Source organism: Pseudophryne corroboree, chromosome 11 (genome assembly GCF_028390025.1).
Source record: "Pseudophryne corroboree isolate aPseCor3 chromosome 11, aPseCor3.hap2, whole genome shotgun sequence".
NCBI classification, from domain to species: Eukaryota; Metazoa; Chordata; class Amphibia; order Anura; family Myobatrachidae; genus Pseudophryne; species Pseudophryne corroboree.
In genome coordinates, this window is record NC_086454.1 from 184,729,104 (window position 1) to 184,755,369 (window position 26,266).

Consider the following 26,266-nt stretch of genomic DNA (forward strand, 5'->3'; position numbering starts at 1 on the left):
TCATGCATTAATCATGCAATACCAAACCTTGGCAGCATTATCAAGTTGCTAGTGAAGTCATGTGAACAGTGAAGTCCTGGAAAGAATAGCTGTGCTTTGGTGAACTGGTGATGGAAATGTTGGTTTAAGTGATTTATTTAACTGTACTCAGTTAAGATGATTTATGGAAAAAGGTAGTTAGATATGATACTACAATTTATTTGTTTACTATTAATGAAATATATGATACATTGCTACCAATTTCTTATAAAACAAGAAGACTATTTGAATCTGCTCCAGATTTTTAATCAGTTGTTTGCTGTAATAAGTTATTTTATAATTAAAAGCTAATAGATATTAAAAATAACATTTATTTCCATATTTAGAGAAGAAATTTAATTTTGTAAGTGAACAAATGACATGTTTCACATTGAGCAGTAGCAGGTCAGATGTTATAAGAATGATAGTGAAGAAAATTTTCATAAATCATAAATTAGTGCAAAAATATGGTTCCACTGGGGATTGAACCCAGGACCTTCTGCGTGTAAAGCAGAGGTGATAACCACTACACTATGAAACCAATATGCAATGCCATAACAAACTGTTCAATTTTTTGGTTGTCCTGACAGTCGTAGTGATTTTTGGTAAACTGTTCCGGATTATCGGTGAAACGTCAAAGTGATTGTTCTTTCATTATATATAATTTAAAAAAAAACAGAGCACCATATTTTTGGCAAATTGACCCAATACTTAATAGTGGTACACCTAGCTAAAAAAAGTTATAGCCTGGTTGACCTACCTTGCATAATTAAACATTTAATATTAATCTTTATTAAAAAGCAATGACTGCAATGATAAATAAATGTGTATATCCATTTTAAAGTAAGCATTTTGCAAAGTTTTTTAAGTGATTATTTTTAATTTGAAGAAAACAAATATACAAAATTCTTTATTTCTAACATCTTGACCAATTATTATCTGCTGTAAGTACTCTTATCAAGATCACAGTTTACTGGATTTTTTAATAAATATGGGTTCACTTGGGATTGAACTCAGGACTTTCTCCGTGTAAAGCAGATATGCTAACCACTATGTTATGAAACCACAACATAAACTGTTCTCACACTAGAAGATATTTATGGTCATCTTGACAATCAAATGCCCCAAAATCTGAGGTACACACTAAGTGATTTTGTTTAAAAATCCAATTATATGTCGCACAACACTGAATTTTCATATGTCCGCAATTAAGCAGCATGACTTAGTCATGAAAAAATGCAGAAAATATGGTCAGTTTATCGAGAACCTCCAAGTACCACATAGTGCACTTATATAGTAGGCTGAGATTTTTTTTATCTTGGCTGACCGATTCAATAACCGAAGGAGTGTGTTTGTGACCATCAGTTCTCTGGTTTATCAGAAATACACCAAATGGTCATTTAAAAACACTACCCAGTAAAACAGGATGAGCAACCAATTTTTTGCAATTGACTTTAATAATTGTATAGTGGGTACATAGATAAAGATAGTTGTAACATGGTTGACCAAACTTGCATTACCCAACATTTAAAATAAAAATTTAGCAAAGAGCAATGTGTGCAATGTTGAATAAACCTGCATATTCCCATTTTAAATAAATAATTTTTGAAGCTTTTCAAGTGAATATTTATAATTTTAAAAACTATATACACAAAAATCATTATTTCTAACATTTTGACCAATTATCATCTGCAGGTGTCACACTTATCAAAATCACTTTTCAGTGATTTTTCTTGCCATGTTACCATAAAGTGCCTGTATTACAAATACTACATATAAATAAATGCCCTTTCACAACATAACTTAAGCATAATACTCGAAAAAGACTTTAGTAATAATCAATATACTATCTATCCAGAAGTCAAATCTATCAGCATTTTTGCTAAACTTGCACATAGTAATTATGGAAATATTTATTTACATTTAAAGTAAATAATCTGGAAGTGAATATTAGCTACATCAAAACATGATTGCAGTTTATCATGCATTAATCATGCAATACCAAACCTTGGCAGCATTATCAAGTTGCTAGTGAAGTCATGTGAACAGTGAAGTCCTGGAGAGAATAGCTGTGCTTTGGTGAACTGGTGATGGAAATGTTGGTTTAAGTGATTTATTTAACTGTACTCAGTTACGATGATTTATGGAAAAAGGTAGTTAGATATGATACTACAATTTATTTGTTTACTATAAATGAAATATATGATACATTGCTACCAATTTCTTATAAAACAAGAAGATTATTTGAATCTGCTCCATATTTTTAATCAGTTGTTTGCTGTAATAAGTTATTTTATAATTAAAAGCTAATAGATATTAAAAATAACATTTATTTCCATATTTAGAGAAGAAATTGAATTTTGTAAGTGAACAAATGACATGTTTCACATTGAGCAGTAGCAGGTCAGATGTTATAAGAATGATAGTGAAGAAAATTTTCATAAATCATAAATTAGTGCAAAAATATGGTTCCACTGGGGATTGAACCCAGGACCTTCTGCGTGTAAAGCAGATGTGATAACCACTACACTATGAAACCAATATGCAATACAATAACAAACTGTTCAATTTTTTGGTTGTCCTGACAGTCGTAGTGATTTTTGGTAAACTGTTTGGGATTATCGGTTAAACGTCAAAGTGATTGTTCTTTCATTATATATAATTTAAAAAAAACAGAGCACCATATTTTTGGCAAATTGACCCAATACTTAATAGTGGTACACCTATCTAAAGAAAGTTATAGCCTGGTTGACCAACCTTGCATAATTAAACATTTAATATTAATCTTTATTAAAAAGCAATGACTGCAATGATAAATAAATGTGTATATCCATTTTAAAGTAAGCATTTTGCAAAGTTTTTTAAGTGATTATTTTTAATTTGAAGAAAACAAATATACAAAATTCTTTATTTCTAACATCTTGACCAATTATTATCTATTGTAAGTACTCTTATCAAGATCACAGTTTACTGGATTTTTTAATAAATATGTGTTCATTTGGGATTGAACTCAGGACTTTCTCCGTGTAAAGCAGATATGCTAACCACTATGCTATGAAACCACAACATAAACTGTTCTCACACTAGAAGATATTTATGGTCATCTTGACAATCAAATGCCCCAAAATCTGAGGTACACACTAAGTGATTTTGTTTAAAAATCCAATTATATGTCGCACAAAACTGAATTTTCATATGTCCGCAAGTTAGCAGCATGACTTAGTCATGAAAAAATGCAGAAAATATGGTCAGTTAATCGAGAACCTCCAAGTACCACATAGTGCACTAATATAGTAGGCTGAGATTTTTTTTATCTTGGCTGACCGATTCAATAACCGAAGGAGTGTGTTTGTGACCATCAGTTCTCTGGTTTATCGGAAATACACCAAATGGTCATTTAAAAACACTACCCAGTAAAACAGGATGAGCAACCAATTTTTTGCAATTGACTTTAATAATTGTATAGTGGGTACATAGATAAAGACAGTTGTAACATGGTTGACCAAACTTGCATTACCCAACATTTAAAATAAAAATTTAGCAAAGAGCAATGTGTGCAATGTTGAATAAACCTGCATATTCCCATTTTAAATAAAGAATTTTTGAAGCTTTTCAAGTGAATATTTATAATTTGAAAAACTATATACACAAAAATCATTATTTCTAACATTTTGACCAATTATCATCTGCAGGTGTCACACTTATCAAAATCACTTTTCAGTGATTTTTCTTGCCATGTTACCATAAAGTGCCTGTATTACAAATACTACATATAAATAAATGCCCTTTCACAACATAACTTAAGCATAATACTCAAAAAAGACTTTAGTAATAATCAATATACTATCTATCCAGAAGTCAAATCTATCAGAATTTTTGCTAAACTTGCACATAGTAATTATGGAAATATTTATTTACATTTAAAGTAAATAATCTGGAAGTGAATATTAGCTACATCAAAACATGATTGCAGTTTATCATGCATTAATCATGCAATACCAAACCTTGGCAGCATTATCAAGTTGCTAGTGAAGTCATGTGAACAGTGAAGTCCTGGAAAGAATAGCTGTGCTTTGGTGAACTGGTGATGGAAATGTTGGTTTAAGTGATTTATTTAACTGTACTCAGTTAAGATGATTAATGGAAAAAGGTAGTTAGATATGATACTACAATTTATTTGTTTACTGTAAATGAAATATATGCTACATTGCTACCAATTTCTTATAAAACAAGAAGACTATTTGAATCTGCTCCAGATTTTTAATCAGTTGTTTGCTGTAATAAGTTATTTTATAATTAAAAGCTAATAGATATTAAAAATAACATTTATTTCCATATTTAGAGAAGAAATTGAATTTTGTAAGTGAACAAATGACATGTTTCACATTGAGCAGTAGCAGGTCAGATGTTATAAGAATGATAGTGAAGAAAATTTTCATAAATCATAAATTAGTGCAAAAATATGGTTCCACTGGGGATTGAACCCAGGACCTTCTGCGTGTAAAGCAGAGGTGATAACCACTACACTATGAAACCAATATGCAATACAATAACAAACTGTTCAATTTTTTGGTTGTCCTGACAGTCGTAGTGATTTTTGGTAAACTGTTCCGGATTATCGGTGAAACGTCAAAGTGATTGTTCTTTCATTATATATAATTTTAAAAAAACAGAGCACCATATTTTTGGCAAATTGACCCAATACTTAATAGTGGTACACCTAGCTAAAGAAAGTAATAGCCTGGTTGACCAACCTTGCATAATTAAACATTTAATATTAATCTTTATTAAAAAGCAATGACTGCAATGATAAATAAATGTGTATATCCATTTTAAAGTAAGCATTTTGCAAAGTTTTTTAAGTGATTATTTTTAATTTGAAGAAAACAAATATACAAAATTCTTTATTTCTAACATCTTGACCAATTATTATCTACTGTAAGTACTCTTATCATGATCACAGTTTACTGGATTTTTTAATAAATATGGGTTCACTTGGGATTGAACTCAGGACTTTCTCCGTGTAAAGCAGATATGCTAACCACTATGTTATGAAACCACAACATAAACTGTGCTCACACTAGAAGATATTTATGGTCATCTTGACAATCAAATGCCCCAAAATCTGAGGTACACACTAAGTGATTTTGTTTAAAAATCCAATTATATATCGCACAACACTGAATTTTCATATGTCCGCAATTAAGCAGCATGACTTAGTCATGAAAAAATGCAGAAAATATGGTCAGTTTATCGAGAACCTCCAAGTACCACATAGTGCACTTATATAGTAGGCTGAGATTTTTTTTATCTTGGCTGACCGATTCAATAACCGAAGGAGTGTGTTTGTGACCATCAGTTCTCTGGTTTATCAGAAATACACCAAATGGTCATTTAAAAACACTACCCAGTAAAACAGGATGAGCAACCAATTTTTTGCAATTGACTTTAATAATTGTATAGTGGGTACATAGATAAAGATAGTTGTAACATGGTTGACCAAACTTGCATTACCCAACATTTAAAATAAAAATTTAGCAAAGAGCAATGTGTGCAATGTTGAATAAACCTGCATATTCCCATTTTAAATAAATAATTTTTGAAGCTTTTCAAGTGAATATTTATAATTTTAAAAACTATATACACAAAAATCATTATTTCTAACATTTTGACCAATTATCATCTGCAGGTGTCACACTTATCAAAATCACTTTTCAGTGATTTTTCTTGCCATGTTACCATAAAGTGCCTGTATTACAAATACTACATATAAATAAATGCCCTTTCACAACATAACTTAAGCATAATACTCGAAAAAGACTTTAGTAATAATCAATATACTATCTATCCAGAAGTCAAATCTATCAGCATTTTTGCTAAACTTGCACATAGTAATTATGGAAATATTTATTTACATTTAAAGTAAATAATCTGGAAGTGAATATTAGCTACATCAAAACATGATTGCAGTTTATCATGCATTAATCATGCAATACCAAACCTTGGCAGCATTATCAAGTTGCTAGTGAAGTCATGTGAACAGTGAAGTCCTGGAGAGAATAGCTGTGCTTTGGTAAACTGGTGATGGAAATGTTGGTTTAAGTGATTTATTTAACTGTACTCAGTTACGATGATTTATGGAAAAAGGTAGTTAGATATGATACTACAATTTATTTGTTTACTATAAATGAAATATATGATACATTGCTACCAATTTCTTATAAAACAAGAAGATTATTTGAATCTGCTCCATATTTTTAATCAGTTGTTTGCTGTAATAAGTTATTTTATAATTAAAAGCTAATAGATATTAAAAATAACATTTATTTCCATATTTAGAGAAGAAATTGAATTTTGTAAGTGAACAAATGACATGTTTCACATTGAGCAGTAGCAGGTCAGATGTTATAAGAATGATAGTGAAGAAAATTTTCATAAATCATAAATTAGTGCAAAAATATGGTTCCACTGGGGATTGAACCCAGGACCTTCTGCGTGTAAAGCAGATGTGATAACCACTACACTATGAAACCAATATGCAATACAATAACAAACTGTTCAATTTTTTGGTTGTCCTGACAGTCGTAGTGATTTTTGGTAAACTGTTTGGGATTATCGGTTAAACGTCAAAGTGATTGTTCTTTCATTATATATAATTTTAAAAAAACAGAGCACCATATTTTTGGCAAATTGACCCAATACTTAATAGTGGTACACCTATCTAAAGAAAGTTATAGCCTGGTTGACCAACCTTGCATAATTAAACATTTAATATTAATCTTTATTAAAAAGCAATGACTGCAATGATAAATAAATGTGTATATCCATTTTAAAGTAAGCATTTTGCAAAGTTTTTTAAGTGATTATTTTTAATTTGAAGAAAACAAATATACAAAATTCTTTATTTCTAACATCTTGACCAATTATTATCTACTGTAAGTACTCTTATCAAGATCACAGTTTACTGGATTTTTTAATAAATATGGGTTCACTTGGGATTGAACTCAGGACTTTCTCCGTGTAAAGCAGATATGCTAACCACTATGTTATGAAACCACAACATAAACTGTGCTCACACTAGAAGATATTTATGGTCATCTTGACAATCAAATGCCCCAAAATCTGAGGTACACCCTAAGTGATTTTGTTTAAAAATCCAATTATATGTCGCACAGCACTGAATTTTCATATGTCCGCCATAAAGCAGCATGACTTAGTCATGAAAAAATGCAGAAAATATGGTCAGTTTATCGAGAACCTCCAAGTACCACATAGTGCACTAATATAGTAGGCTGAGATTTTTTTTATCTTGGCTGACCGATTCAATAACCGAAGGAGTGTGTTTGTGACCATCAGTTCTCTGGTTTATCGGAAATACACCAAATGGTCATTTAAAAACACTACCCAGTAAAACAGGATGAGCAACCAATTTTTTGCAATTGACTTTAATAATTGTATAGTGGGTACATAGATAAAGATAGTTGTAACATGGTTGACCAAATTTGCATTACCCAACATTTAAAATAAAAATTTAGCAAAGAGCAATGTGTGCAATGTTGAATAAACCTGCATATTCCCATTTTAAATAAAGAATTTTTTAAGCTTTTCAAGTATATATTTATAATTTGAAAAACTATATACACAAAAATCATTATTTCTAACATTTTGACAAATTATCATCTGCAGGTGTCACACTTATCAAAATCACTTTTCAGTGATTTTTCTTGCCATGTTACCATAAAGTGCCTGTATTACAAATACTACATATAAATAAATGCCCTTTCACAACATAACTTAAGCATAATACTCGAAAGAGACTTTAGTAATAATCAATATACTATCTATCCAGAAGTCAAATCTATCAGCATTTTTGCTAAACTTGCACATAGTAATTATGGAAATATTTATTTAGATTTAAAGTAAATAATCTGGAAGTGAATATTAGCTACATCAAAACATGATTGCAGTTTATCATGCATTAATCATGCAATACCAAACCTTGGCAGCATTATCAAGTTGCTAGTGAAGTCATGTGAACAGTGAAGTCCTGGAAAGAATAGCTGTGCTTTGGTGAACTGGTGATGGAAATGTTGGTTTAAGTGATTTATTTAACTGTACTCAGTTAAGATGATTTATGGAAAAAGGTAGTTAGATATGATACTACAATTTATTTGTTTACTATAAATGAAATATATGATACATTGCTACCAATTTCTTATAAAACAAGAAGACTATTTGAATCTGCTCCAGATTTTTAATCAGTTGTTTGCTGTAATAAGTTATTTTATAATTAAAAGCTAATAGATATTAAAAATAACATTTATTTCCATATTTAGAGAAGAAATTGAATTTTGTAAGTGAACAAATGACATGTTTCACATTGAGCAGTAGCAGGTCAGATGTTATAAGAATGATAGTGAAGAAAATTTTCATAAATCATAAATTAGTGCAAAAATATGGTTCCACTGGGGATTGAACGCAGGACCTTCTGCGTGTAAAGCAGAGGTGATAACCACTACACTATGAAACCAATATGCAATACAATAACAAACTGTTCAATTTTTTGGTTGTCCTGACAGTCGTAGTGATTTTTGGTAAACTGTTCCGGATTATCGGTGAAACGTCAAAGTGATTGTTCTTTCATTATATATAATTAAAAAAAAAAACAGAGCACCATATTTTTGGCAAATTGACCCAATACTTAATAGTGGTACACCTAGCTAAAGAAAGTTATAGCCTGGTTGACCAACCTTGCATAATTAAACATTTAATATTAATCTTTATTAAAAAGCAATGACTGCAATGATAAATAAATGTGTATATCCATTTTAAAGTAAGCATTTTGCAAAGTTTTTTAAGTGATTATTTTTAATTTGAAGAAAACAAATATACAAAATTCTTTATTTCTAACATCTTGACCAATTATTATCTACTGTAAGTATTCTTATCAAGATCACAGTTTACTGGATTTTTTAATAAATATGGGTTCACTTGGGATTGAATTTAGGACTTTCTCTGTGTAAAGCAGATATGCTAACCACTATGTTATGAAACCACAAAATAAACTGTTCTCACACTAGAAGATATTTATGGTCATCTTGACAATCAAATGCCCCAAAATCTAAGGTACACACTAAGTAATTTTGTTTAAAAATCCAATTATATGTCGCACAACACTGAATTTTCATATGTCCGCAATTAAGCAGCATGACTTAGTCATGAAAAAATGCAGAAAATATGGTCAGTTTATCGAGAACCTCCAAGTACCACATAGTGCACTAATATAGTAAGCTGAGATTTTTTTTATCTTGGCTGACCGATTCAATAACCGAAGGAGTGTGTTTGTGACCATCAGTTCTCTGGTTTATCGGAAATACACCAAATGGTCATTTAAAAACACTACCCAGTAAAACAGGATGAGCAACCAATTTTTTGCAATTGACTTTAATAATTGTATAGTGGGTACATAGATAAAGACAGTTGTAACATGGTTGACCAAACTTGCATTACCCAACATTTAAAATAAAAATTTAGCAAAGAGCAATGTGTGCAATGTTGAATAAACCTGCATATTCCCATTTTAAATAAAGAATTTTTGAAGCTTTTCAAGTGAATATTTATAATTTGAAAAACTATATACACAAAAATCATTATTTCTAACATTTTGACCAATTATCATCTGCAGGTGTCACACTTATCAAAATCACTTTTCAGTGATTTTTCTTGCCATGTTACCATAAAGTGCCTGTATTACAAATACTACATATAAATAAATGCCCTTTCACAACATAACTTAAGCATAATACTCGAAAAAGACTTTAGTAATAATCAATATACTATCTATCCAGAAGTCAAATCTATCAGCATTTTTGCTAAACTTGCGCATAGTAATTATGGAAATATTTATTTACATTTAAAGTAAATAATCTGGAAGTGAATATTAGCTACATCAAAACATGATTGCAGTTTATCATGCATTAATCATGCAATACCAAACCTTGGCAGCATTATCAAGTTGCTAGTGAAGTCATGTGAACAGTGAAGTCCTGGAAAGAATAGCTGTGCTTTGGTGAACTGGTGATGGAAATGTTGGTTTAAGTGATTTATTTAACTGTACTCAGTTAAGATGATTTATGGAAAAAAGTAGTTAGATATGATACTGCAATTTATTTGTTTAGTATAAATGAAATATATGATACATTGCTACCAATTTCTTATAAAACAAGAAGACTATTTGAATCTGCCCCATATTTTTAATCAGTTGTTTGCTGTAATAAGTTATTTTATAATTAAAAGCTAATAGATATTAAAAATAACATTTATTTCCATATTTAGAGAAGAAATTGAATTTTGTAAGTGAACAAATGACATGTTTCACATTGAGCAGTAGCAGGTCGGATGTTATAAGAATGATAGTGAAGAAAATTTTCATAAATCATAAATTAGTGCAAAAATATGGTTCCACTAGGGATTGAACCCAGGACCTTCTGCGTGTAAAGCAGAGGTGATAACCACTACACTATGAAACCAATATGCAATACAATAACAAACTGTTCAATTTTTTGGTTTTCCTGACAGTCGTAGTGATTTTTGGTAAGCTGTTCCGGATTATCGGTGAAACGTCAAAGTGATTGTTCTTTCATTATATATAATTTAAAAAAAACAGAGCACCATATTTTTGGCAAATTGACCCAATACTTAATAGTGGTACACCTAGCTAAAGAAAGTTATAGCCTGATTGACCAACCTTGCATAATTAAACATTTAATATTAATCTTTATTAAAAAGCAATGACTGCAATGATAAATAAATGTGTATATCCATTTTAAAGTAAGCATTTTGCAAAGTTTTTTAAGTGATTATTTTTAATTTGAAGAAAACAAATATACAAAATTCTTTATTTCTAACATCTTGACCAATTATTATCTACTGTAAGTACTCTTATCAAGATCACAGTTTACTGGATTTTTTAATAAATATGGGTTCACTTGGGATTGAACTCAGGACTTTCTCTGTGTAAAGCAGATATGCTAACCACGATGTTATGAAACCACAACATAAACTGTTCTCACACTAGAAGATATTTATGGTCATCTTGACAATCAAATGCCCCAAAATCTAAGGTACACACTAAGTGATTTTGTTTAAAAATCCAATTATATGTCGCACAACACTGAATTTTCATATGTCTGCAATTAAGCAGCATGACTTAGTCATGAAAAAATGCAGAAAATATGGTCAGTTTATCGAGAACCTCCAAGTACCACATAGTGCACTAATATAGTAGGCTGAGATTTTTTTTATCTTGGCTGACCGATTCAATAACCGAAGGAGTGTGTTTGTGACCATCAGTTCTCTGGTTTATCGGAAATACACCAAATGGTCATTTAAAAACACTACCCAGTAAAACAGGATGAGCAACCAATTTTTTGCAATTGACTTTAATAATTGTATAGTGGGTACATAGATAAAGACAGTTGTAACATGGTTGACCAAACTTGCATTACCCAACATTTAAAATAAAAATTTAGCAAAGAGCAATGTGTGCAATGTTGAATAAACCTGCATATTCCCATTTTAAATAAATAATTTTTGAAGCTTTTCAAGTGAATATTTATAATTTTAAAAACTATATACACAAAAATCATTATTTCTAACATTTTGACCAATTATCATCTGCAGGTGTCACACTTATCAAAATCACTTTTCAGTGATTTTTCTTGCCATGTTACCATAAAGTGCCTGTATTACAAATACTACATATAAATAAATGCCCTTTCACAACATAACTTAAGCATAATACTCGAAAAAGACTTTAGTAATAATCAATATACTATCTATCCAGAAGTCAAATCTATCAGCATTTTTGCTAAACTTGCGCATAGTAATTATGGAAATATTTATTTACATTTAAAGTAAATAATCTGGAAGTGAATATTAGCTACATCAAAACATGATTGCAGTTTATCATGCATTAATCATGCAATACCAAACCTTGGCAGCATTATCAAGTTGCTAGTGAAGTCATGTGAACAGTGAAGTCCTGGAAAGAATAGCTGTGCTTTGGTGAACTGGTGATGGAAACGTTGGTTTAAGTGATTTATTTAACTGTACTCAGTTAAGATGATTTATGGAAAAAGGTAGTTAGATATGATACTACAATTTATTTGTTTACTATAAATCAAATATATGATACATTGCTACCAATTTCTTATAAAACAAGAAGATTATTTGAATCTGCTCCAGATTTTTAATCAGTTGTTTGCTGTAATAAGTTATTTTATAATTAAAAGCTAATAGATATTAAAAATAACATTTATTTCCATATTTAGAGAAGAAATTGAATTTTGTAAGTGAACAAATGACATGTTTCACATTGAGCAGTAGCAGGTCAGATGTTATAAGAATAATAGTGAAGAAAATTTTCATAAATCATAAATTAGTGCAAAAATATGGTTCCACTGGGGATTGAACCCAGGACCTTCTGCGTGTAAAGCAGATGTGATAACCACTACACTATGAAACCAATATGCAATACAATAACAAACTGTTCAATTTTTTGGTTGTCCTGACAGTCGTAGTGATTTTTGGTAAACTGTTCCGGATTATCGGTGAAACGTCAAAGTGATTGTTCTTTCATTATATATAATTTAAAAAAAAACAGAGCACCATATTTTTGGCAAATTGACCCAATACTTAATACTGGTACACCTAGCTAAAGAAAGTTATAGCCTGGTTGACCAACCTTGCATAATTAAACATTTAATATTAATCTTTATTAAAAAGCAATGACTGCAATGATAAATAAATGTGTATATCCATTTTAAAGTAAGCATTTTGCAAAGTTTTTTAAGTGATTATTTTTAATTTGAAGAAAACAAATATACAAAATTCTTTATTTCTAACATCTTGACCAATTATTATCTATTGTAAGTACTCTTATCAAGATCACAGTTTACTGGATTTTTTAATAAATATGTGTTCATTTGGGATTGAACTCAGGACTTTCTCCGTGTAAAGCAGATATGCTAACCACTATGCTATGAAACCACAACATAAACTGTTCTCACACTAGAAGATATTTATGGTCATCTTGACAATCAAATGCCCCAAAATCTGAGGTACACACTAAGTGATTTTGTTTAAAAATCCAATTATATGTCGCACAACACTGAATTTTCATATGTCCGCAAGTTAGCAGCATGACTTAGTCATGAAAAAATGCAGAAAATATGGTCAGTTAATCGAGAACCTCCAAGTACCACATAGTGCACTAATATAGTAGGCTGAGATTTTTTTTACCTTGGCTGACCGATTCAATAACCGAAGGAGTGTGTTTGTGACCATCAGTTCTCTGGTTTATCGGAAATACACCAAATGGTCATTTAAAAACACTACCCAGTAAAACAGGATGAGCAACCAATTTTTTGCAATTGACTTTAATAATTGTATAGTGGGTACATAGATAAAGACAGTTGTAACATGGTTGACCAAACTTGCATTACCCAACATTTAAAATAAAAATTTAGCAAAGAGCAATGTGTGCAATGTTGAATAAACCTGCATATTCCCATTTTAAATAAAGAATTTTTGAAGCTTTTCAAGTGAATATTTATAATTTGAAAAACTATATACACAAAAATCATTATTTCTAACATTTTGACCAATTATCATCTGCAGGTGTCACACTTATCAAAATCACTTTTCAGTGATTTTTCTTGCCATGTTACCATAAAGTGCCTGTATTACAAATACTACATATAAATAAATGCCCTCTCACAACATAACTTAAGCATAATACTCAAAAAAGACTTTAGTAATAATCAATATACTATCTATCCAGAAGTCAAATCTATCAGAATTTTTGCTAAACTTGCACATAGTAATTATGGAAATATTTATTTACATTTAAAGTAAATAATCTGGAAGTGAATATTAGCTACATCAAAACATGATTGCAGTTTATCATGCATTAATCATGCAATACCAAAACTTGGCAGCATTATCAAGTTGCTAGTGAAGTCATGTGAACAGTGAAGTCCTGGAAAGAATAGCTGTGCTTTGGTGAACTGGTGATGGAAATGTTGGTTTAAGTGATTTATTTAACTGTACTCAGTTAAGATGATTTATGGAAAAAGGTAGTTAGATATGATACTACAATTTATTTGTTTACTATAAATAAAATATATGATACATTGCTACCAATTTCTTATAAAACAAGAAGATTATTTGAATCTGCTCCATATTTTTAATCAGTTGTTTGCTGTAATAAGTTATTTTATAATTAAAAGCTAATAGATATTAAAAATAACATTTATTTCCATATTTAGAGAAGAAATTGAATTTTGTAAGTGAACAAATGACATGTTTCACATTGAGCAGTAGCAGGTCAGATGTTATAAGAATGATAGTGAAGAAAATTTTCATAAATCATAAATTAGTGCAAAAATATGGTTCCACTGGGGATTGAACCCAGGACCTTCTGCGTGTAAAGCAGATGTGATAACCACTACACTATGAAACCAATATGCAATACAATAACAAACTGTTCAATTTTTTGGTTGTCCTGACAGTCGTAGTGATTTTTGGTAAACTGTTCGGGATTATCGGTGAAACGTCAAAGTGATTGTTCTTTCATTATATATAATTTAAAAAAAACAGAGCACCATATTTTTGGCAAATTGACCCAATACTTAATAGTGGTACACCTATCTAAAGAAAGTTATAGCCTGGTTGACCAACCTTGCATAATTAAACATTTAATATTAATCTTTATTAAAAAGCAATGACTGCAATGATAAATAAATGTGTATATCCATTTTAAAGTAAGCATTTTGCAAAGTTTTTTAAGTGATTATTTTTAATTTGAAGAAAACAAATATACAAAATTCTTTATTTCTAACATCTTGACCAATTATTATCTACTGTAAGTACTCTTATCAAGATCACAGTTTACTGGATTTTTTAATAAATTTGGGTTCACTTGGGATTGAACTCAGGACTTTCTCCGTGTAAAGCAGATATGCTAACCACTATGCTATGAAACCACAACATAAACCGTTCTCACACTAGAAGATATTTATGGTCATCTTGACAATCAAATGCCCCAAAATCTGAGGTACACACTAAGTGATTTTGTTTAAAAATCCAATTATATGTCGCACAAAACTGAATTTTCATATGTCCGCAAGTTAGCAGCATGACTTAGTCATGAAAAAATGCAGAAAATATGGTCAGTTAATCGAGAACCTCCAAGTACCACATAGTGCACTAATATAGTAGGCTGAGATTTTTTTTACCTTGGCTGACCGATTCAATAACCGAAGGAGTGTGTTTGTGACCATCAGTTCTCTGGTTTATCGGAAATACACCAAATGGTCATTTAAAAACACTACCCAGTAAAACAGGATGAGCAACCAATTTTTTGCAATTGACTTTAATAATTGTATAGTGGGTACATAGATAAAGACAGTTGTAACATGGTTGACCAAACTTGCATTACCCAACATTTAAAATAAAAATTTAGCAAAGAGCAATGTGTGCAATGTTGAATAAACCTGCATATTCCCATTTTAAATAAAGAATTTTTGAAGCTTTTCAAGTGAATATTTATAATTTGAAAAACTATATACACAAAAATCATTATTTCTAACATTTTTACCAATTATCATCTGCAGTTGTCACACTTCTCAAAATCACTTTTCAGTGATTTTTCTTGCCATGTTACCATAAAGTGCCTGTATTACAAATACTACATATAAATAAATGCCCTTTCACAACATAACTTAAGCATAATACTCAAAAAAGACTTTAATAATAATCAATATACTATCTATCCAGAAGTCAAATCTATCAGAATTTTTGCTAAACTTGCACATAGTAATTATGGAAATATTTATTTACATTTAAAGTAAATAATCTGGAAGTGAATATTAGCTACATCAAAACATGATTGCAGTTTATCATGCATTAATCATGCAATACCAAAACTTGGCAGCATTATCAAGTTGCTAGTGAAGTCATGTGAACAGTGAAGTCCTGGAAAGAGTAGCTGTGCTTTGGTGAACTGGTGATGGAAATGTTGGTTTAAGTGATTTATTTAACTGTACTCAGTTAAGATGATTTATGGAAAAAGGTAGTTAGATATGATACTACAATTTATTTGTTTACTATAAATAAAATATATGATACATTGCTACCAATTTCTTATAAAACAAGAAGATTATTTGAATCTGCTCCATATTTTTAATCAGTTGTTTGCTGTAATAAGTTATTTTATAATTAAAAGCTAATAGATATTAAAAATAACATTTATTTCCATATTTAGAGAAGAAATTGAATTTTGTAAGTGAACAAATGACATGTTTCACATTGAGCAGTAGCAGGTCAGATGTTATAAGAATGATAGTGAAGAAAATTTTCATAAATCATAAATTAGTGCAAAAATATGGTTCCACTGGGGATTGAACCCAGGACCTTCTGCGTGTAAAGCAGATGTGATAACCACTACACTATGAAACCAATATGCAATACAATAACAAACTGTTCAATTTTTTGGTTGTCCTGACAGTCGTAGTGATTTTTGGTAAACTGTTCGGGATTATCGGTGAAACGTCAAAGTGATTGTTCTTTCATTATATATAATTTAAAAAAAACAGAGCACCATATTTTTGGCAAATTGACCCAATACTTAATAGTGGTACACCTATCTAAAGAAAGTTATAGCCTGGTTGACCAACCTTGCATAATTAAACATTTAATATTAATCTTTATTAAAAAGCAATGACTGCAATGATAAATAAATGTGTATATCCATTTTAAAGTAAGCATTTTGCAAAGTTTTTTAAGTGATTATTTTTAATTTGAAGAAAACAAATATACAAAATTCTTTATTTCTAACATCTTGACCAATTATTATCTACTGTAAGTACTCTTATCAAGATCACAGTTTACTGGATTTTTTAATAAATTTGGGTTTACTTGGGATTGAACTCAGGACTTTCTCCGTGTAAAGCAGATATGCTAACCACTATGCTATGAAACCACAACATAAACCGTTCTCACACTAGAAGATATTTATGGTCATCTTGACAATCAAATGCCCCAAAATCTGAGGTACACACTAAGTGATTTTGTTTAAAAATCCAATTATATGTCGCACAACACTAAATTTTCATATGTCCGCAATTAAGCAGCATGACTTAGTCATGAAAAAATGCAGAAAATATGGTCAGTTTATCGAGAACCTCCAAGTACCACATAGTGCACTAATATAGTAGGCTGAGATTTTTTTTTATCTTGGCTGACCGATTCAATAATCGAAGGAGTGTGTTTGTGACCATCAGTTCTCTGGTTTATCGGAAATACACCAAATGGTCATTTAAAAACACTACCCAGTAAAACAGGATGAGCAACCAATTTTTTGCAATTGACTTTAATAATTGTATAGTGGGTACATAGATAAAGACAGTTGTAACATGGTTGACCAAACTTGCATTACCCAACATTTAAAATAAAATTTTAGCAAAGAGCAATGTGTGCAATGTTGAATAAACCTGCATATTCCCATTTTAAATAAAGAATTTTTTAAGCTTTTCAAGTGAATATTTATAATTTTAAAAACTATATACACAAAAATCATTATTTCTAACATTTTGACCAATTATCATCTGCAGGTGTCACACTTATCAAAATCACTTTTCAGTGATTTTTCTTGCCATGTTACCATAAAGTGCCTGTGTTACAAATACTACATATAAATAAATGCCCTTTCACAACATAACTTAAGCATAATACTCGAAAAAGACTTTAGTAATAATCAATATACTATCTATCCAGAAGTCAAATCTATCAGCATTTTTGCTAAACTTGCACATAGTAATTATGGAAATATTTATTTACATTTAAAGTAAATAATCTGGAAGTGAATATTAGCTACATCAAAACATGATTGCAGTTTATCATGCATTAATCATGCAATACCAAACATTGGCAGCATTATCAAGTTGCTAGTGAAGTCATGTGAACAGTGAAATCCTGGAAAAAATAGCTGTGCTTTGGTGAACTGGTGATGGAAATGTTGGTTTAAGTGATTTATTTAACTGTACTCAGTTAAGATGATTTATGGAAAAAGGTAGTTAGATATGATACTACAATTTATTTGTTTACTATAAATCAAATATATGATACATTGCTACCAATTTCTTATAAAACAAGAAGATTATTTGAATCTGCTCCAGATTTTTAATCAGTTGTTTGCTGTAATAAGTTATTTTATAATTAAAAGCTAATAGATATTAAAAATAACATTTATTTCCATATTTAGAGAAGAAATTGAATTTTGTAAGTGAACAAATGACATGTTTCACATTGAGCAGTAGCAGGTCAGATGTTATAAGAATGATAGTGAAGAAAATTTTCATAAATCATAAATTAGTGCAAAAATATGGTTCCACTGGGGATTGAACCCAGGACCTTCTGCGTGTAAAGCAGATGTGATAACCACTACACTATGAAACCAATATGCAATACAATAACAAACTGTTCAATTTTTTGGTTGTCCTGACAGTCGTAGTGATTTTTGGTAAACTGTTCGGGATTATCGGTGAAACGTCAAAGTGATTGTTCTTTCATTATATATAATTTAAAAAAAACAGAGCACCATATTTTTGGCAAATTGACCCAATACTTAATAGTGGTACACCTATCTAAAGAAAGTTATAGCCTGGTTGACCAACCTTGCATAATTAAACATTTAATATTAATCTTTATTAAAAAGCAATGACTGCAATGATAAATAAATGTGTATATCCATTTTAAAGTAAGCATTTTGCAAAGTTTTTTAAGTGATTATTTTTAATTTGAAGAAAACAAATATACAAAATTCTTTATTTCTAACATCTTGACCAATTATTATCTACTGTAAGTACTCTTATCAAGATCACAGTTTACTGGATTTTTTAATAAATTTGGGTTTACTTGGGATTGAACTCAGGACTTTCTCCGTGTAAAGCAGATATGCTAACCACTATGCTATGAAACCACAACATAAACCGTTCTCACACTAGAAGATATTTATGGTCATCTTGACAATCAAATGCCCCAAAATCTGAGGTACACACTAAGTGATTTTGTTTAAAAATCCAATTATATGTCGCACAACACTAAATTTTCATATGTCCGCAATTAAGCAGCATGACTTAGTCATGAAAAAATGCAGAAAATATGGTCAGTTTATCGAGAACCTCCAAGTACCACATAGTGCACTAATATAGTAGGCTGAGATTTTTTTTTATCTTGGCTGACCGATTCAATAATCGAAGGAGTGTGTTTGTGACCATCAGTTCTCTGGTTTATCGGAAATACACCAAATGGTCATTTAAAAACACTACCCAGTAAAACAGGATGAGCAACCAATTTTTTGCAATTGACTTTAATAATTGTATAGTGGGTACATAGATAAAGACAGTTGTAACATGGTTGACCAAACTTGCATTACCCAACATTTAAAATAAAATTTTAGCAAAGAGCAATGTGTGCAATGTTGAATAAACCTGCATATTCCCATTTTAAATAAAGAATTTTTTAAGCTTTTCAAGTGAATATTTATAATTTTAAAAACTATATACACAAAAATCATTATTTCTAACATTTTGACCAATTATCATCTGCAGGTGTCACACTTATCAAAATCACTTTTCAGTGATTTTTCTTGCCATGTTACCATAAAGTGCCTGTGTTACAAATACTACATATAAATAAATGCCCTTTCACAACATAACTTAAGCATAATACTCGAAAAAGACTTTAGTAATAATCAATATACTATCTATCCAGAAGTCAAATCTATCAGCATTTTTGCTAAACTTGCACATAGTAATTATGGAAATATTTATTTACATTTAAAGTAAATAATCTGGAAGTGAATATTAGCTACATCAAAACATGATTGCAGTTTATCATGCATTAATCATGCAATACCAAACATTGGCAGCATTATCAAGTTGCTAGTGAAGTCATGTGAACAGTGAAGTCCTGGAAAAAATAGCTGTGCTTTGGTGAACTGGTGATGGAAATGTTGGTTTAAGTGATTTATTTAACTGTACTCAGTTAAGATGATTTATGGAAAAAGGTAGTTAGATATGATACTACAATTTATTTGTTTACTGTAAATCAAATATATGATACATTGCTACCAATTTCTTATAAAACAAGAAGATTATTTGAATCTGCTCCAGATTTTTAATCAGTTGTTTGCTGTAATAAGTTATTTTATAATTAAAAGCTAATAGATATTAAAAATAACATTTATTTCCATATTTAGAGAAGAAATTGAATTTTGTAAGTGAACAAATGACATGTTTCACATTGAGCAGTAGCACGTCAGATGTTATAAGAATGATAGTGAAGAAAATTTTCATAAATCATAAATTAGTGCAAAAATATGGTTCCACTGGGGATTGAACCCAGGACCTTCTGAGTGTAAAGCAGATGTGATAACCACTACACTATGAAACCAATATGGAATACAATAACAAACTGTTCAATTTTTTGGTTGTCCTGACAGTCGTAGTGATTTTTGGTAAACTGTTCCGGATTATCGGTGAAACGTCAAAGTGATTGTTCTTTCATTATATATAATTTTAAAAAAACAGAGCACCATATTTTTGGCAAATTGACCCAATACTTAATAGTGGTACACCTAGCTAAAGAAAGTTATAGCCTGGTTGACCAACCTTGCATAATTAAACATTTAATATTAATCTTTATTAAAAAGCAATGACTGCAATGATAAATAAATGTGTATATCCATTTTTAAGTAAGCATTTTGCAAAGTTTTTTAAGTGATTGTTTTTAATTTGAAGAAAACAAATATACAAAATTCTTTATTTCTAACATCTTGACCAATTATTATCTACTGTAAGTACTCTTATCAAGATCACAGTTTACTGGATTTTTTAATAAATATGGGTTCACTTGGGATTGAACTCAGGACTTTCTCCGTGTAAAGCAGATATGCTAACCACTATGCTATGAAACCACAACATAAACTGTTCTCACACTAGAAGATATTTATGGTCATCTTGACAATCAAATGCCCCAAAATCTGAGGTACACACTAAGTGATTTTGTTTAAAAATCCAATTATATGTCGCACAATACTGAATTTTCATATGTCCGCAATTAAGCAGCATGACTTAGTCATGAAAAAATGCAGAAAATATGGTCAGTTTATCGAGAACCTCCAAGTACCACATAGTGCACTAATATAGTAGGCTGAGATTTTTTTTTATCTTGGCTGACCGATTCAATAACCGAAGGAGTGTGTTTGTGACCATCAGTTCTCTGGTTTATCGGAAATACACCAAATGGTCATTTAAAAACACTACCCAGTAAAACAGGATGAGCAACCAATTTTTTGCAATTGACTTTAATAATTGTATAGTGGGTACATAGATAAAGACAGTTGTAACATGGTTGACCAAACTTGCATTACCCAACATTTAAAATAAAAATTTAGCAAAGAGCAATGTGTGAAATGTTGAATAAACCTGCATATTCCCATTTTAAATAAATAATTTTTGAAGCTTTTCAAGTGAATATTTATAATTTTAAAAACTATATACACAAAAATCATTATTTCTAACATTTTGACCAATTATCATCTGCAGGTGTCACACTTATCAAAATCACTTTTCAGTGATTTTTCTTGCCATGTTACCATAAAGTGCCTGTATTACAAATACTACATATAAATAAATGCCCTTTCACAACATAACTTAAGCATAATACTCGAAAAAGACTTTAGTAATAATCAATATACTATCTATCCAGAAGTCAAATCTATCAGCATTTTTTCTAAACTTGCACATAATAATTATGGAAATATTTATTTAGATTTAAAGTAAATAATCTGGAAGTGAATATTAGCTACATCAAAACATGATTGCAGTTTATCATGCATTAATCATGCAATACCAAACCTTTGCAGCATTATCAAGTTGCTAGTGAAGTCATGTGAACAGTGAAGTCCTGGAAAGAATAGCTGTGCTTTGGTGAACTGGTGATGGAAATGTTGGTTTAAGTGATTTATTTAACTGTACTCAGTTAAGATGATTTATGGAAAAAGGTAGTTAGATATGATACTACAATTTATTTGTTTACTATCAATGAAATATATGATACATTGCTACCAATTTCTTATAAAACAAGAAGATTATTTGAATCTGCTCCATATTTTTAATCAGTTGTTTGCTGTAATAAGTTATTTTATAATTAAAAGCTAATAGATATTAAAAATAACATTTATTTCCATATTTAGAGAAGAAATTGAATTTTGTAAGTGAACAAATGACATGTTTCACATTGAGCAGTAGCAGGTCAGATGTTATAAGAATGATAGTGAAGAAAATTTTCATAAATCATAAATTAGTGCAAAAATATGGTTCCACTGGGGATTGAACCCAGGACCTTCTGCGTGTAAAGCAGATGTGATAACCACTACACTATGAAACCAATATGCAATACAATAACAAACTGTTCAATTTTTTGGTTGTCCTGACAGTTGTAGTGATTTTTGGTAAACTGTTCCGGATTATCGGTGAAACGTCAAAGTGATTGTTCTTTCATTATATATAATTTTAAAAAAACAGAGCACCATATTTTTGGCAAATTGACCCAATACTTAATAGTGGTACACCTAGCTAAAGAAAGTTATATGAAATAAGAAAAGTTCAGGTTACCTGCGCTATACCAAATGGTTTTATATATATGGATTTAATTATAGTGTTCTACACCTTCTAATTGGAGATATAGATACCATTTATATATACCAAGAAAACCAAAGCTTGTTTCCCACACAATAGGTGTCTGGAGTGGGCAAATTATTTCTTTAATTCCCCCTATACTCTTTTGCCCACAATATATATGTGTAATATTAAAAGTATAAAAATGTGAGCACTTGAATTACTGCTTAAACTTGATTTCTTTTTTTTCCCTCTTTGTGATTTAACATATGGGCAGACACTTACTTTAGTGTTCTCACCCGCAGTCATAAAAAGGTATCTTTTTCCACAGCACCGGATTTCTCAATAACGGTATATATAAAAGCAAACGAGACTTACATTTGAATTCTGTCCCGCGTGCACCAAAAGGTTTCTTTAAAACTCCTCTCCTCCCGAGCAATACAGGAAACCCATGGGTCCAACGATAAAACGATTTATTAGACAGACATGTAAAAAAAAGTCCTGGTTTGCTGTGCAAGTCACTGATAGAATGGTGAATGGGGCGCGCTTCACCCGATCTCCGTACGTGCAGCAGATCACGATCGGTGTCGGTGGAATCCTGATGTTAGATGTCAGGAGTTAATTCAATTACATCGAACCTTTCCTGTTACCTTGACCATAAAATTCAACCTATGGTACATCTTACAAAATCTTACATTAAAGATACCATTACTGTAATTAAAAAATTGGAGGAAATAACATGGTTACCACACTATATATTGGTGACGGCTGACGTCTCCTCATTATACACGGCTATTCAGCACACATTAGGATTGGAGGCAATAAAATATCATTTAAATAAACATCAGGTTAATAATAAGAATAAGAATTCATTATGGAAGGTATCTCCTTCATTTTGAATAATCATTTTTTTTGGTATGAGGGAGATTTTTTCTAACAGACCTCCGGAACTGCGATGGGCACAAGGCTGGCACCCAGCTATGCTAATCTTTTTATGGCACATTGGGAGGACCTATGTGTGTGGGCAGGACACCAATGGGGTGCCAGCCTTGTGTCCTGGTTCCGGTATGTGGATGACATCATGTTTATATCGGGGGGTACGGAGACAGCCCTACAAGAGTTCTGTTCGTTTTTGTATTTTAACGATAGACATATTGAATTAACATTTGTTATAAGTAAAACAGAAATAAATTTTTTGGATCTAACAATCTTTCCGGAAGGTGACAAATTGGGTACTAAGAATTACTCTAAACCGACTGACTGTAACTCATATATTGATTCCAATAGCAATCATCATGCTAATTGGATTAGAAGTATACCTAGCAGTCAATTTCAGAGACTTAGAAGGAATTGCTCTAATTTGGAAACCTATGAAGAACAGGCTAATATTATGGAAGAACAATTCCGTAGTAAAGGTTTTGAATTGGAGACAATCAGAGAGGCCAGACAAAAATGCTCTAAGATGAATAGGCATAGTTTATTAAGTGGCACTAATAAAAGGAAAAATAATTGGAGTCAAAATAAAGAGGTTTTATTTATTACATCCTACTCTTCACAGTATCATCAAGTGGAAAAAATTATAAAAAAAACACTGGGGGATCCTCATGAGAGACCCCCTTCTGAAAAAATATATTACAGACCGCCCGAAATTTATATATAAAAGGGCAGAAAATCTACGGTCAAAATTGGTGAAAAGTGCCCTGCCTATACAAAAAATGACCACTAGAATTACCTCTAAGGGCTTCTACAGATGTGGGCAATGCCAAATGTGCAAAAGTTGTAAAACCCCAAATAAGGTGATTAGTTACAAATCCAATATTACAAATATTGAATACCCAATTAGGGACTTTATTTCATGTAATAGTAAAAATATTATATACCTTTTGGAGTGTAACTGTGGAATTCAATATATTGGACGCACAGGTAGAATGTTAAAGGAACGCTTGTCGGAACATGTTAGAAATATTAGAAAAGGGTTTGAGAATCATAGTGTGTCGGTACATTTCAAGGAAAAACATAGATGTGAAATTAAAGAACTAAAATCATTTTGTGGTATAAAAATAGGGAAATGTAACTGGCGCACTAAAGATGTAGAAGCAGCGTTAGCAAAACTTGAAATGCGCACTATTTATGACATGAGAACTTTAACACCGAATGGATTAAACATCGAATTTGAATCTAAATGGTTCCTTTAAATTAATGGTATTATTGGGGAAGGGATGTTGTCTATGATGAAATATCTGATACTTGTTCTTTTGTTTTCTTTTCTTGTCTGTTCGCAAAAAACCCCCGGCTTCTGACAACTTAGAAGGGTTTTTGTGGGAGTAATCAGCTTTAATTAATTAATTGTTTCATGCATTGTTGGATAATCCAGTTAGATAAATTTTATGAATACTGTATATAATTAATTTTAACATTTTTTAAGCATTGTATAAATCATGTATGAAGGTTTTTATAGCCATCAGTATAGATGCCCTTATGTTAAACTAGCATGCTTGATTAATGATTGAAGAAGCCGGGTGTAGGTCTTTCATCATTGGACAATCTGAGTCAGATGACCAGGGACTCTATAGAATATATACCAGAAAGGATGGCTAGGACGGCAACTCTTGAAAAAGGATAAAGAATTATCTGAAACGCGTTGAGGCCGTCGTCCCTGGAAGCTGTGGAAAATCACTGCGGGGAGAGCGTGAGTGACATCTAACATCAGGATTCCACCGACACCGATCGTGATCTGCAGCACGTACGGAGATCGGGTGAAGCGCGCCCCATTCACCATTCTATCAGTGACTTGCACAGCAAACCAGGACTTTTTTTACATGTCTGTCTAATAAATCGTTTTATCGTTGGACCAATGGGTTTCCTGTATTGCTCGGGAGGAGAGGAGTTTTAAAGAAACCTTTTGGTGCACGCGGGACAGAATTCAAATGTAAGTCTCGTTTGCTTTTATATATACCGTTATTGAGAAATCCGGTGCTGTGGAAAAAGATACCTTTTTATGACTGCGGGTGAGAACACTAAAGTAAGTGTCTGCCCATATGTTAAATCACAAAGAGGGAAAAAAAAGAAATCAAGTTTAAGCAGTAATTCAAGTGCTCATCTGGTTTGGAAGAACACTCCAACATTTTTATACTTTTAATATTACACATATATATTGTGGGCAAAAGAGTATAGGGGGAATTAAAGAAATAATTTGCCCACTCCAGACACCTATTGTGTGGGAAACAAGCTTTGGTTTTCTTGGTATATATAAATGGTATCTATATCTCCAATTAGAAGGTGTAGAACACTATAATTAAATCCATATATATAAAACCATTTGGTATAGCGCAGGTAACCTGAACTTTTCTTATTTCATATGTTTGTACCGGGTATGGTGTAACCCGATCAGGTAACCAGCTGCACTAATTGGGAGCGCAGATCAGCACAACTTTCTTGTATAAAGAAAGTTATAGCCTGGTTGACCAACCTTGCATAATTAAACATTTAATATTAATCTTTAT

The 26,266-nt window shown here is 31.0% G+C and overlaps 12 non-coding genes across 12 annotated transcripts; all 12 read right to left on the reverse strand.

The window, feature by feature from the left end:
- Positions 1-486: 486 nt before the first annotated feature.
- On the reverse strand, positions 487-559 carry TRNAV-UAC (transfer RNA valine (anticodon UAC)). Its single transcript has one exon. It is a non-coding gene; the product is annotated as a tRNA-Val (tRNA).
- Positions 560-2,484: 1,925 nt separating this feature from the next.
- TRNAV-UAC (transfer RNA valine (anticodon UAC)) lies at positions 2,485-2,557 on the reverse strand. The gene has a single exon. It is a non-coding gene; the product is annotated as a tRNA-Val (tRNA).
- A 1,924-nt stretch (positions 2,558-4,481) lies between these two features.
- On the reverse strand, positions 4,482-4,554 carry TRNAV-UAC (transfer RNA valine (anticodon UAC)). The gene has a single exon. It is a non-coding gene; the product is annotated as a tRNA-Val (tRNA).
- A 1,924-nt stretch (positions 4,555-6,478) lies between these two features.
- On the reverse strand, positions 6,479-6,551 carry TRNAV-UAC (transfer RNA valine (anticodon UAC)). Its single transcript has one exon. It is a non-coding gene; the product is annotated as a tRNA-Val (tRNA).
- A 1,924-nt stretch (positions 6,552-8,475) lies between these two features.
- On the reverse strand, positions 8,476-8,548 carry TRNAV-UAC (transfer RNA valine (anticodon UAC)). Its single transcript has one exon. It is a non-coding gene; the product is annotated as a tRNA-Val (tRNA).
- A 1,926-nt stretch (positions 8,549-10,474) lies between these two features.
- Positions 10,475-10,547, reverse strand: TRNAV-UAC (transfer RNA valine (anticodon UAC)). The gene has a single exon. It is a non-coding gene; the product is annotated as a tRNA-Val (tRNA).
- A 1,924-nt stretch (positions 10,548-12,471) lies between these two features.
- On the reverse strand, positions 12,472-12,544 carry TRNAV-UAC (transfer RNA valine (anticodon UAC)). Its single transcript has one exon. It is a non-coding gene; the product is annotated as a tRNA-Val (tRNA).
- A 1,925-nt stretch (positions 12,545-14,469) lies between these two features.
- On the reverse strand, positions 14,470-14,542 carry TRNAV-UAC (transfer RNA valine (anticodon UAC)). The gene has a single exon. It is a non-coding gene; the product is annotated as a tRNA-Val (tRNA).
- A 1,924-nt stretch (positions 14,543-16,466) lies between these two features.
- TRNAV-UAC (transfer RNA valine (anticodon UAC)) lies at positions 16,467-16,539 on the reverse strand. Its single transcript has one exon. It is a non-coding gene; the product is annotated as a tRNA-Val (tRNA).
- Positions 16,540-18,464: 1,925 nt separating this feature from the next.
- TRNAV-UAC (transfer RNA valine (anticodon UAC)) lies at positions 18,465-18,537 on the reverse strand. The gene has a single exon. It is a non-coding gene; the product is annotated as a tRNA-Val (tRNA).
- A 1,925-nt stretch (positions 18,538-20,462) lies between these two features.
- On the reverse strand, positions 20,463-20,535 carry TRNAV-UAC (transfer RNA valine (anticodon UAC)). The gene has a single exon. It is a non-coding gene; the product is annotated as a tRNA-Val (tRNA).
- Positions 20,536-22,460: 1,925 nt separating this feature from the next.
- On the reverse strand, positions 22,461-22,533 carry TRNAV-UAC (transfer RNA valine (anticodon UAC)). Its single transcript has one exon. It is a non-coding gene; the product is annotated as a tRNA-Val (tRNA).
- Positions 22,534-26,266: the final 3,733 nt, after the last annotated feature.